Source organism: Pangasianodon hypophthalmus, chromosome 19 (genome assembly GCF_027358585.1).
Source record: "Pangasianodon hypophthalmus isolate fPanHyp1 chromosome 19, fPanHyp1.pri, whole genome shotgun sequence".
Lineage (NCBI taxonomy): Eukaryota > Metazoa > Chordata > Actinopteri > Siluriformes > Pangasiidae > Pangasianodon > Pangasianodon hypophthalmus.
In genome coordinates, this window is record NC_069728.1 from 12,161,152 (window position 1) to 12,174,936 (window position 13,785).

Genomic DNA, 13,785 nt, shown 5'->3' on the forward strand with positions numbered 1-13,785 from the left:
TGAAATTGGAAAGTGGTTTATAACTGTACATTTACATAACTGAAGCACTTCTCTTTGGTTTTGATGCTTTCAGTTGCAGAGCAGTGTATTTTCATCTATCTTTCAGTCTAATGCTGAGGAGTTAAAGGTCTTTACAGGAAAATAGTACAAATGACCTCTGGTCAGAAATACACCTTCATACAGTATAATTAGCTCTTTTGACATGCTTAGGGTGAGGGTGCAACTAAATGTATTTATTTAAAATTTATAATAAATGGATAAATATTTGACTCCACATCGTGTAGAATGAAAGTGCACTCTTGAGGCCAAAGCTAAAAACATTTCATCTTAGGCCACAAGTTACAGAACAGTGTAGGCATTAGTAGTTTGTATAGTTTATAGTTATAATTTCTAATAAAATTGTGGTAAATAAATATGTGTATTAAAACCAACCTAACTGTATTTAGTGTGGTGCTCTATTAAGGTATATGTATCAGCTACATATACATTATATTTGTGTATAATCATCTAGGGGCAGGTGGGCCAGAACCCCACCATGTATATCAGCTGTTCAACTAAATGTTCATCTTAATGAAGTCCTCATTCACAACCCCACACATTTTAAATTCTGTTGAAATACTTACGTCCTCTTTTGAGTGACCAATGATTTAAAAAAAAAAGTTGTTATTTGACACAGAATCCGATGTTCCATTGATTTGCACGCCTTTCTAGATGGTGCGTGATTGTGGGGCAGCATGCTTTCTGCCCCATTTAGATCCATAGAATCATTACTGCAAATAGTGGTAAAAAAAAGTCGGAACTGCAACAAGCACTATTAGAGGTCCATTGGGGGCAGCACTCATGTTGCCCCATGCTTGCACCATAAGCATTTTCAGTAGAGGAGAAGCAATGACCAGGACAGTGGTTGACAGGGTTGTCAGGGTTGTTGAGTTTAGGTCAAATTGGCTTAGATTATAAATGCTCAGTGGCCCCCATGATTTTATTTTATAGCAAAAAATCAAAATTAGGTTAAATCTAATAATCACAAATGTGTATGCACAACGATGGCCTTCTTTTTCCATGCAAAGGCTGAGAAAAAGCATCAAAATTTGTCTCCCTTTTCCAATTTTTTTTAATTTTTAATTTTTTTTAGGTTTTTAATGGGCAGGGTGGAGGGGAGGTAGAAGTTGGCTGGAAATTTTGCTGGAACCTGGCAACCCTATTTAATGATAGTTGTGCGTGCTGTTGGAGACAAGTTGAAATAAGGCAGAGTTTATACTCTGTTTTAGATATGCAGATATAAGCCTAAAGTAGTTTGTCATATGTACTTCTGCTTCATGCATATGCGATGGGAATATGATATATGTAGGACTGGGGAAATGAGAGTTGCATCTCTGCTACAAATAGTCCTTGAGATGAGGGCTTGTGCTGCTTGTTTGTTCATTGTAGCACTACTGCCATGACAGATTGTTTAGCTAATATGACATTTTTGTTGTTCATGACAGATGACACAGATTGTTTAGGGTATAGGTGTGTTCACACTAATGTCATAGGCATTTACAAACATGAATATAAACCTTCAAGGTAAAGAAAATCTGAGCAAACAATCTGAATTAAACCTTTTGTGATGTGGCACACAACTAGCCGTGTTCTTTCCAAGTTGTGTAATAGAAGTGTGGAGCTTCATACACTATATGGCCAAAAGTTTGCGGACATCTGACCATAACATTCATACAGCTTGTTAAACATCCCATTCCAAATTTAGTCCCAATTTGCTGTTATCCTCCACTCCTCTGGGAAGGCTTTCCACTACATTTTGGAGCATGGCTGTGGGGATTTGCTCATTGAGCCACAAGAGCATTAGTGAGGTCAGGTACTGATATTTTACAACTTGGCCTGGGGGGCAGTCACCGTTCCAGTTCATCCCAAAGGTGTTCAGTTGAGTTGAGGTCAGGGAACCTTGGCAAAACATGTCTTCATGTGATAATGATAATGTGCACAGGGGCACTGCCATGCTGGAACAGGTTTGTGCCCCTTAGTTCCAGTGAAGGGAAATTGTAATATTATAGCCTACAAAGACATTCTATACAATTGTGTGCTTCCACATTTGTGGCACCAGTTTGGGGAAGAACCACATATGGGTGTAATTGTCAGGTGTCCACAAACTTTTGGCTATATAGTGTATCTATGCTTTTTCAACATGGCAAATGTGTATCATGACTATTACCATGACCATTAGTGTGTTTCTTGCTACAAGCAATAAAGCAGTAAAAATTTTGAAATCTCCATTTTTCAGGTCAAGCCATTAGTTTACCTTTAGGATTTTAGAACTAAACCCTACAGTGTAACAATAGATGGCACTAGTGTGCAACACTTGGAGATTTGTAGAGTCTTCCGTATCTTAAATACATTGGAAAAAATGTATTATATATTGTATGTAACTGACTAGACATACCCTTGCACAGTTAAAGAAAAAAAAATCAATGCAAGACTAATCATTCAAGACCATGCCACATGACTTATGTGGCTTAGAGCAGAGACAGGGCTTTACGAGGGTTTCACGTGAAGAGCTGCTCACACCATGAAGGACAAGATGATTAGTTCATGCATTCATCTATGGTTAGCACTGACCCTGGTATCACAGCATACTTGTATTACTGTCAGGTTCTTTACCAGCTTTATGCTTCCATTGTATTCTATGTGGGTGGCATGGTGGTGGAGTGGGTAGCATTGCTGCCTCACAGCTCCAGGGTTCACGATTTGATTCTGAGCTCAGTTTACCGTCTGTGTAAAGTTTTTCATGTTCTCCTTGCTTTGACATGGGTTTCCTCTGGGTTTCTTCCCAGTGTCCGCCCACTTCCCAAAAACACGGCAATGGTGAATTGGCTAAAATTGTCCCTAAGTGTGAATGTGTGTGTGCATGGTGCTCTGTGATGGACTGGTGTCCCATTCAGAGTGTATTCCCTCCTCACTCCCAGTGCTCCTGGGATTGGCTTTGGATCCACTCTGAGCCTGACCAGGATGAAGCCTGAAGATGAATGTATAGTATGTCAAGTGTATGTAGCTCAAAATAGTGCACAAAATAGGCAGATAGAATTTCCTAGAAAGTTGCACAAATTTGCACAGTTCTATTTTTTTTTTAACAAAAACATTGGGGAAAAAAGAAAGGTCCTCTTTTTGCAAAATGTCAGCAACATTTGCTTCCTAGAAAGAAGTAAACAGGCAGAGTAGGTAGAGTAGCTTTAGGAAAAAAAATCTAGAAAAATCTAGAAAAATTAACCAACAGAGATTGCCATTTTATGTGTTATTAAAGCTTTCAGCAATGCTACATGTTTGTATTGGTTTTCTGTCTTTTATATGGAAAGGAGATAATACTAAAATACACAATTTGGGTATTGTGGTATGAATTGGGTATGAAGTTTAAATAAATGCCATACACATACCAAACTGGTTTGAATGTATTTCTTCCATCTATAGGCTATAGCAGTGTTTCTCATCCAGGGGTCTGTGGACCCATTGTGGTTCATGGCCTAATTACAGAGGGGTCTGTGGGATTGTTTCTAAAAATATTGAAAAGTGGAATTTTTGTTAAACATTTCATTATATACTTTAAATCTTTTTTTTTTTTGGTTCATTAATATCAGAAAAGCCACAAACTGTTTTTTAAATGAACCCATATGCTTAGTCATGTGCATTCACAGCACTTTCATTAATATAGCTTGGCTTGCTCATACTGGAGTGCCCCTCGATCTGTGTTTGCTGTGTTGTTCTTAACTCAAGGTTTGTCCATCATTGATGGGTTAAATAAACAAATGATAATTCAGAGTGATAATCAAGTCCAGTGTAATGTTAATAATAAAAAGTGTGAACATTTTACTGGTGACCCCTGGCTGCAAAAACTTCAGTTTCAAGTTTAACATTGATGGGTAGTGTGAAACGTTAATGTTAAAGCAATGTGAATAGCAGGAAGTATATCAAGTCTGATATTGCAATGTAGACTACTTATATTTAATTATGCATTATATGCATTTTAATTATATATTAATATATACATATTTTGGGGGTGGGGGAATGGGGTCCAGGAGGATCACTCAGAATATGCTAGGGGTCCACGGCGGAAAAAAGCCAGACAGGCTTCAGTTGTTGGGTTTGCACATGAAATGCAGTGAGAGCTAAACACACGAATAACCAGAGGATATTAGTTTATACATAAAAATACACTGTAGGCCAAAAGCTTACTGCAAAGCTAGCATTAAACAATTTCTAAACCTTTTTGTATGCATTTGTGAAACGTTTTGTAACATTTGTATGGGCAAGGCATTTGTAACCGTTCTATGTAATAAACATTCAGAAAGGTAGCTTTTATAGACTTGAAATGTTTTGAACCCCTGTCACTGCTGTCATGAACAAATCTGAATATGCATTTGTAATCAAAACTGCCTATATATGGATTTTTTTTATTTCAAATATATATATATATATATATATATATATATATATATATATATATATATATATATATGTAAATGTTTCTAGAAATTAAATGTTTCTACATTAAAAAAATACTATCAAGCGCAGTAAACCATAATAAATGAAACAAAGTCAATATTTGGTTTGACGAATAAAAATTAGTTGTTTCAGGTACAATTTGTGCAGTTTAAAATCTACATATATACAGGGAGAGAGAGAGAGAGAGAGAGAGAGAGTGAAAGAGAGGGTACCATAGGATTTCCATACCAAGAATTTCATACTTCAGTGTTTTCAGTTTGATTGGCATGAGTGCAAAAATTGCCCCAGGCAATCTCAAAGAATATAAAATTCACTTAAATTGCATATTTTAATTTCATGTTGTCTAGCAATCAGTGTTAAGATATAGCGCACATATAATGATTTATAGATATGTAGGTAGGTAGGTTGGTAGGTAGGTAGATAAACCATGTACCAGGTTCCATGCTTGAAAAAGAAGACTAGTCATATCAAATCTACTGGAATATTGGAATGTTAAACACCCCAAACATCCTAGTTAGTAGTGATTGTGCTTTTTTCTTTTTTAAGGATATTTTTCATGTTCATTCACCTTTGATGCTACTGGACCCGATGAAACACCTATCAGTATTATGCTTGCAAAGTGTGAATACACTTTGGACCAATATGCAAAACATGCATAATAATAAACATGCTCCTCACAACTACTGGACTATTCTCATAAGTCTCTGTCAGTATTCATATTTATTATCAACTCACTTGTTACAAAATTGCACTGACTTCCTTAAAAGTCTAAGCCAATTATAGAACTCTCTCAACCACTCCAGGGGTTCTGGCAACTTTCCTGTCCAGCAACATTAGCACCAATGAAATAATAGCCAGCAGAGCCACTTTAAATCCAGCCACTGCTCTTTTCCAAATTATTGGTCATACAGCATTATTTTGGACCACATCGTGCTCAGAAAAAGGTGTTGATTCAATCAGGTAGATGCTAGACTGGAACATTGCAGAGTGCTGAGGGAGTAATAAAAAACTGACTTTTCACGGAGGAAAAATGCTGAAGCCCAGCCTTTGAACATTAATGAGACAGAAGTAATGTACGTATAAGCCCTATACCCTAAGCATTTTTCAGAATAAATGAATTCATTCATCTTCAGTAAACTCTTTATCCTGGTCAGGGTCGCGGTGGATCCAGAGCCTATCCGGGAACACGTGGACTGGAGGCCTGTTCATTACAGACACCATGAACACACACATCCACACACTCAACTACATGTAAGGGCAATTTATGCTTTTGGAAAGAGGGAGGAAACCAGAGAACTCAGATGAAACCCATGCAGACACGGTGAGAAATCATTTACATCATATCATATTAACAGCACCTTTCTTTTAAACTGATATTTGTACTTGTTTATATGTTAGTAATTAAAAATATCTATAATGTTACTGTAAAGCAGGAATGGAGATACTTGGGTTTTTTCATATTGTTATCATTTCAAAATCTAGGTGCTATACAGTTTCTCTATACAGGCTGGTAGTTCTATATACAGCATCAGAGCTGCTTCTCTGATGAGATTTTTCAAAGGCTGGATATAACATGAATAAATGAATGAATAAAAGAGCACTTGGAGCACATAATTAGTAATGATTCTTTTGTCTTTAGGGTCTGACCTTTTTCTTAAATACATACTGCTGTAACTTAGTTGAACCAATCTGATCAACATTTAATGCTCTGTAACTGTCAGGAACACTGTGATATTTTCAAATGAAAACTGTTTCAACATAAATTCACCTGTGTCATTTTCCTCAATCAGACAAGAGTCTGGCTGGTAGGAGCTTTCAGAATATACCTTTCAAACATGGGGCTGTGACTGCAAACCTCAACTAATAAATCATTTGGTGAAATGTTCCTTTTTTAAGTATACAGCCACATGCATTTCATCAATGAATAAAATGACAAACTACTAAGTTACTTATATTTAAAGACCAGGGAATTCTAAAAATCCTGGAAACCAGACTTAGAAGCTGAGTGATGCAGAACCCTTTGTAGCACTGATTTAGACTTCCAGACACACACCTTTCTTGAACATTTCTCTGCTTGCCATCTATTTTGAAGATTATAAAATAAACACATTTCAAATGTTCTTCCCTGCCTGGTTGGCATGGTAACACTTCACAGGGATTGTACCTGCTCACTACTGTTTCCACTGAGAGCACACACAGATACACTTATTTCCTTTGAGCTCCCCCTCAGGGCTTGACCTTTGTCTACATCTTTGTGTTTTTCACTGAGTCAGAACATGCGAACATGTTTCCTGCAGATTAACCAGAGACCAGACATGCAAAAAATACATTACATTGTAAGTGTTTCATTAAATCTGCAGCCATCAGTGCTTAATTTAATTGCAGTCTCTCTCTCTATTCTTTCTCACTCTCATATTGTTGTTATCTTTTCATTTCCTCAATTTAGTGAAATATGAGCATGGACATTTGAACTGCTATTCATCAAATCCCAGTTTATGCTTTATCAAATTTGCCTTATTGCTAAGCCTATTTATCCTGTAGGAGGTCTCTTAAAAATCACAGTTAAGTTTTAAAGTGAAAACATGAATATATAGGTACTACATATAGTATGTTTACAGAATATTTCTGCAACATTCATCCTATCTATAATGAAGCAATACCTTTGGTGTCCTTGTGTATTGCTAGAAGTTACCTAAGCATTTAAAGGCATGCTAATGGAGCGTGAGTAGATGACTGGTGCTGAAGATGTAGGGAGGATGAGCATTAGGTCCTTGACTATATCTATCCCCTGAAGAAAACTTCTGAACCCCACTGTTAAAAAGACATGCAAATGGCCCAAGCTGAGAGTCAGCCATGATAACACTATCAGCAGAGGCAGAGCTAATTAAATATTCTATGCCATTTGAAGTGTTCTGCACTGCTAGTGAACAGAGAATCAGAGAGGAAGGCTTACCATGAGGAAATGTGAATCCTACGTGAAGGCCACTGAAATCTGTTGCCGAGTGTGTGTGTGTGTGTCTATATATATATATATATATATATATATATATATATATATATATATATATATATATATATATATATATATATATATATATATATATATACACACACACACACACAAATATATATATTTTTTTGTATGTTTCTATGTGCTAACCTCTAAAACATAAATGAGGGGACGCATATGGGCTCCCTGTGGCTTACGTGTTATTAACGGTGGCTTTAAATGCACATGAATATTCCAATGCTGATCAAGTGAATGGGCTGCTACTCAGCCACCAGTTTAGCACTATAACAGATGGTGAACACGTGGCAAACACATTGAACTGAATATTGATCGCACACTCTAAAGTATGGAATGAAGAACATATGTGACTAAATATGTCAAAATCGATGCCAGCAGCAAACAGAATCAAGGCCGTTGCTCACAAAATAATTGAGATAATCACTACAAGACCTATAACTGTATATGTCAATATATTATGTAAGTTTTATAATGGCTGCTCAGTATAAAAAGACCATCCTTTTCACAGAGGCACTACATGAAAAATAAATGGATCTGTCAGCTTTAGGGGGGCAGGTGCAGTAGGAGCCTTTTATAAAGGTGCATTCTGCCAAAACAGGTATGAGACAGAAGCATATGACAGAAAAGCAAAACACATTTGTTTCAAGTGGGTGAAATGAAATGACCGGAATCCCACTTCTGGCCTTTTGTCTCTGTCAAGCTGAATCAGGTTCAGATGGTATTGCTTGATATGAACTGGACCATTTTTTTTTTTTTACTCTGCCTGTCTTTCTTCATTGTACCTTGGTCAATCTGTAGCAGAGAGCTAGAAATATAGGCTATAAAATCCATGTCTTCATCTTCATCTAGATATGTTTTCAACTTGTGAAATATCTTTTGTATGTTACTTGGAATTTGACAAAAAATGTAGTGTAGTGTAGTGTGTGTATGTATAATTATCTTTCTACTTACAAGCAACACAGCTTTCCTTTTTTTTTAGACACAATTAAACTCTTCTATATATGCATATAGCAGATAGTTCTTTACATTGACCCAAACCTCAATGTAAAGGCCTCCAACACATAGGGCTTATCATAGCCTTGAACCTGGGGTCCTGATGAGCTACGTCCTCGAGTGCCATTAGAGCAACCATATACTGTACCGCTTATTCTGAGCTGTTAACAATGCTGAATCCCTGACCTTTCAAAAAAAAAAAAAGGCATAAGCCTTTATGTAACACACCTTATATATATATAATATAATCCTGTCTATTATACCAAGCTCACACACCTCAGCCTCTCTAGACATGAATTTGCTGTGAGTCATAATTCCTTGGTTCAATATCATGAAATGTTTGAGAGCTCAGTCCACACTCATTTGAAATGCAGATCAGAAGCCGCTAGAATCTTAAAGCTGCATAAACATACACACACAAGCAAACATACATCTTGCTTTGAATATGCTGTCAGATTTAATAATTTCATTATGATTTTTTTCAGTGCCTCATTTATGATTCAGTATGTCATGTTTTCCAGTTTCATCTCTCAAGCATGTATAGTGAGATTTGTATTAGTGGTAAATCATTTCCAACCTTTCTCTTTCCTCAGGTGTGGTAGCAGGCAGTCAGTACTACTGATTGTGTGATATAAAAAGTTGGAATCAATAGGAAGAAAGAAATGAAAAATAATAATCTGGGCCCTTGGGAAACTCTCTGGGGAGTCATAATTTAATTAGACGTAATTTAAATAACATAATTTTAAAATGCAAAACTATATTATTTACATATCCTTCAAAGAATGCTGAAGAAATCATACTGGAAAAAGGAGAAGAAAGTGTGTAAGTACTGTAGATTACAAGTATACAAGTATAAGTACGTATCTGAGAGATATTTGCAATATTTATAAGTGCCATTTTATATATGTTACTGTCCAAATGTGTCACTGTGCGAGAGAGGTAAGTGAGACATGCTTATCTTTTTAGACACACATAAAACTAGCAGCCTATGTAGCAAAATTGTTGATTTAGATTTATGTGAAATATTTAACCATTAAATTAATTCAGTTTAATTAATTATCTAGAAATTAGAATATAATTCTTTGTTCTTAATAGCTAATTACAATGACAAATTGAATAAAAATGGTATGACGGTACGAAGTAATTTAAAATCCATTTTACTAGCTTGATAAAATCGATGGCTGTGACATATTTTAATTTTCCCACATTTAACTCTTTTGTGGATGTGGTTATGTGATGCAGATGGAAGAAAGGATAAATGTTGTAAATGAGGCTAAATGTAGTCTTTAATGTCTTATGGAATAATAGATGACTTTGCATTCATAGTCACATTATCTCAGAAGAAATGACTCACTTTCCAAAGTACAATACACAATACAAATAAACAGAATAAAATGTGACGATTTTACAAACAAGGCTCTAATAACATTTTCACAGACACAAAAATTCATCTGTAAATGTTAGGCATGTGTCACTGGGTAGACAAAGACATTAGTATAGTAATGGCATGAGTAATAAGATCCAAAATGCTTGTCTTACCTTCTGAAAATTTCCTAGTAGCTTAAATAAAGACGTTTTAATTTTAGTTTTACTAAAAAGATTTTGTTATTGAATAAATCAAAACAACATACTGCTCTCAAATGAAATGACCCATCCACTATTGCTAGATCAGATCCTCAATAACAATTACAGCACAAGCTATAGCTATACTTTTGACAGATTAATAGGCATTAGCTAAGAGAAATGTTTTAATTTACCATCTTGATAACATAAAAGCATCTTCTAATCCTATCAGCAAGTCTGTAAATCCCATGCTCAGAATAGCATCACGATAAATGCCTCTCTCGATCTTCTTTGCACAAGAGCTTTGCGTTTTCAGGATTAAATGGTATCCAGAAGGCTGCTTGTGCATCCACTTGACATGATTAATTGACATATATTACACACATGTGCTAATGGCATAATTTGCCTGCTTGTCAATGCTTTCCTCATTTATAATAATTCTAGAGTAAAAAGGGGTATTTGAATTCATTAAAGTGATGGCAAACAGCAGCAGAGGTCATTCTGTAATCAGTGGATAGGATGATACATTAGGTCAGTAACACAGTACTGCATTAAGCAGGTGCTACATTTAGAGGCCCTATAAAAAAAACTTATAAAATGACTTTTTTTAAAATGACTTTGTTATTTCCATTGGTAAAATTCATTGGTAAAATGTAAATAATGATTTGTAGATCAGGGAGTCTGTGCAGTGCATCTCCGCCCCCACACCATGAAAGCAGTGCAGAGTAATAAAATAATCCCAAGTGACTAATTATGCCACATTTGCTCAGTTCTAACCACATGATCAAAATAATGGAAGTAACAACACAACAGGGCCATTTGTACAAAAAACCTAAGATAGTAATACCAAATTATTGCATCATTTCCAGCTGTATTCCTGCTCTGTTCACACACTGCTAATTTAATTTAATTATACTAGCTCTTATATTTCACCAGATAAAGCTAAGCAGAGGTGATGGTAGTGAAGAGAGTGGAGATTATATAAACCATGCAACAGAAATGCCCAGAGCAAACAAAGTATAAGCAAAGGAGCAGACTACTCACTGAGGTGTGTGAATGCACACAGTGGAAAAAACACACAGAACTGTCTTGCAAAGATAACACTTTCACATGGCTGTAGATCACATGTGGATTCCATAGGAGCTTATCATTTTCTGTCAGGGTGTATAAGAATCTGTCTTATCTGGAACCAAGATAGCTTCATCTTGTCTTCTGGGCCTGCTGTCAACCAAGTGCAAAGTCCCCAAAGGAATAAGTGAAAGAAAGAAAAAATTTCTAAAACTCATTTTAGGTAATGGGCCACATTACACTTAATCTAATATCAAAACAGTTTAGTAGACCAATAACACATCAACAGCTCTCATGCCAACACCATTGGTTTTGGTTTTGCTTCATTGGTTTTGCTTCACACAGAGCAAACATCTGCGGCCCACAAATATGGCCGCGGACTACAGCTCCGAGAACCCGAGAGCGGCCTACAAACATGGCCGCCAAAGACTATAACATCCAACAGCCATCATGAACTCTATCATAGTGACATTCACCATCCTACTGATTACACGCACCTGGACTCACTTACACTATCATGAAAACAGTGTATAACGACACTCATTCCACCACCATAGTGCGAAGTATATGCTCAGAGTTTCTTACCTGTTGAAACCAAGCCTTTATCTTGCCATAGTGGTTATGACTTTTGTGGTTATGATTCCTGTTCTGGTTATTTGGTTCATGTCTTTGCCTTTTGCCCTGGTTACTCTGATCGCACATTGCTGGACTACTGCCTGTATCCTGACTTTGATCTTGCATTATGTTTTGGATTTGTTTGCCTGTTGTTTTAATAAAACTCTGAACCTACAACTGTCACAGTCTCCACTGGCTGACAGAATACTTTGCCAGCACATGGAGGCAGCAGGATGTCAAGGGTGGCACCAGGCGCTGGCCTCCCAAGGCTGCCTCGTCTGTGAGCAGCAACAGCAGATTGACATGATCAACTCCCAGCTAGCGCAACTATCCAACAGGCTATCTCCTACACGGGCTACTATGGAGGCACCCTCTCAATCTGCTCCATCACTGATTGCGTGCCCTGACAAATATTCAGGTGATCCTGCTTCATGCTTCAATGCTCCTTGTATTTCTCCAGTCAAGAGGGGGTGACAGAGGAGACTAAAATCACTCAGTTCATCAACTTGCTCACAGATAAGGCCCTCACCTGGGCTATGGTTGTCTGGACCCAAGGAAGAGAGCACACCACCTCTTATGAGCACTTCCTGGATCCTCCACAGGTCGCCACACTGTTTCAACCACTGTCTGCAGGCCCCTAAGCTCCTGGTACCATCTGCATCCGTTGAGAGTCTTGAATCTGACTCTAACATGGAAATACCGCCAGAGTATCACCACCTCAAGGAAGTCTTTAGCAAGACCACAGTTAGCGGCCTACGTCCTCAACGACCTTATGACGGCACCATTGAGCTGATGGCTGGTGCTATGCCCCCTCGAAACCGTGTGCACCCTCGCTCAGTTAAGGAAACCCAAGCCATGAATGAATACATCACAGAGGCCTTGAAAAAAGTATACATTTGTCCTTCCACATCACCAGCATCAGCAGGCATTTTCTTTATGGAAAAAAATGGAGGAGGACTCAGGCCATGCATTGACTATGGTGGATTAAACCAGGTCACAGTCAAGCATCATTATCCACTAACTTTAGTCCCAGCATCACTGGAATAACTCAAGGAAGCCAAGATCTTCTCCAAGCTCGATTTGCACAGTGCATACAATCTCGTCTGGATCTGGGAAGGGGATAAGTGGAAAACAGCCTTGAGCACCACCACTGGCCACTTTGAGTACTGCTTCATGCCATATGGGCTATCTTGTGTGCCTGCAGTGTTCCAGTGCTTCATAAATGACGTTCTCCAGGACGTGCTCGGAAAGTTCGTCATCACGTATATCAATGACATTCTCATCTACCCCCCTTCCAAAGAGAAACATGTAAAACATGTAGGAGGGTTCTTGCATGGCTTTTGGAGAACCAGCTATTTGTAAAAGGGGAGAAATTACATGAGTTCTACAGTACCACAATATCATTTCTTGGCTACATCATCAATCAACAGGGTGTTCTCATGGACCAGAATAAAGTGAATGCCGTCACCAAGTGGCCGATCCCTGCCACAGTAAATGAGCTACAGAGGTTCCTGGGGTTTGCCACCTTCTACCGCCGATTCATCAGAGGGTTCAGTTCTATTGCCTTGCCCCTCATATCACTACTCAAGAAAGGGCCCCAGCATACCAAGAAACCCAGAAATCAAGATCGAGAAACCCCTCAGCAGACCAAGCATTTCAGCGGCTCAAGGAAACTTTTACATCAGCCCCTATCCTGAAACACTCTGACCCTTCCAAGCCATCCATTATGGAAGTGGATGCTTCAAAGAACAGTGTGGGGATGGTGTTGTCACAGACGTTTGGAGAGAAACCTAAGCTTCACCCAGTAGCGTTCTTCTCAAAGAAACTGTCACTGGCTGAGCGCAACTACGACATTGGCAACCGAGAGCTCCTGGCAGTAAAAATAGCCTTGGAGGTGTGGTGTCAATGGTTGGAGGGGGCCCAAAATCCATTCGTGATCTACACTGATCACAAAAACTTAGAGTACATCACAATGGCCAAAAGACTCAACTCACGACAAGCAAGGTGAGCCCTGTTTTTTGCAAGTTCAC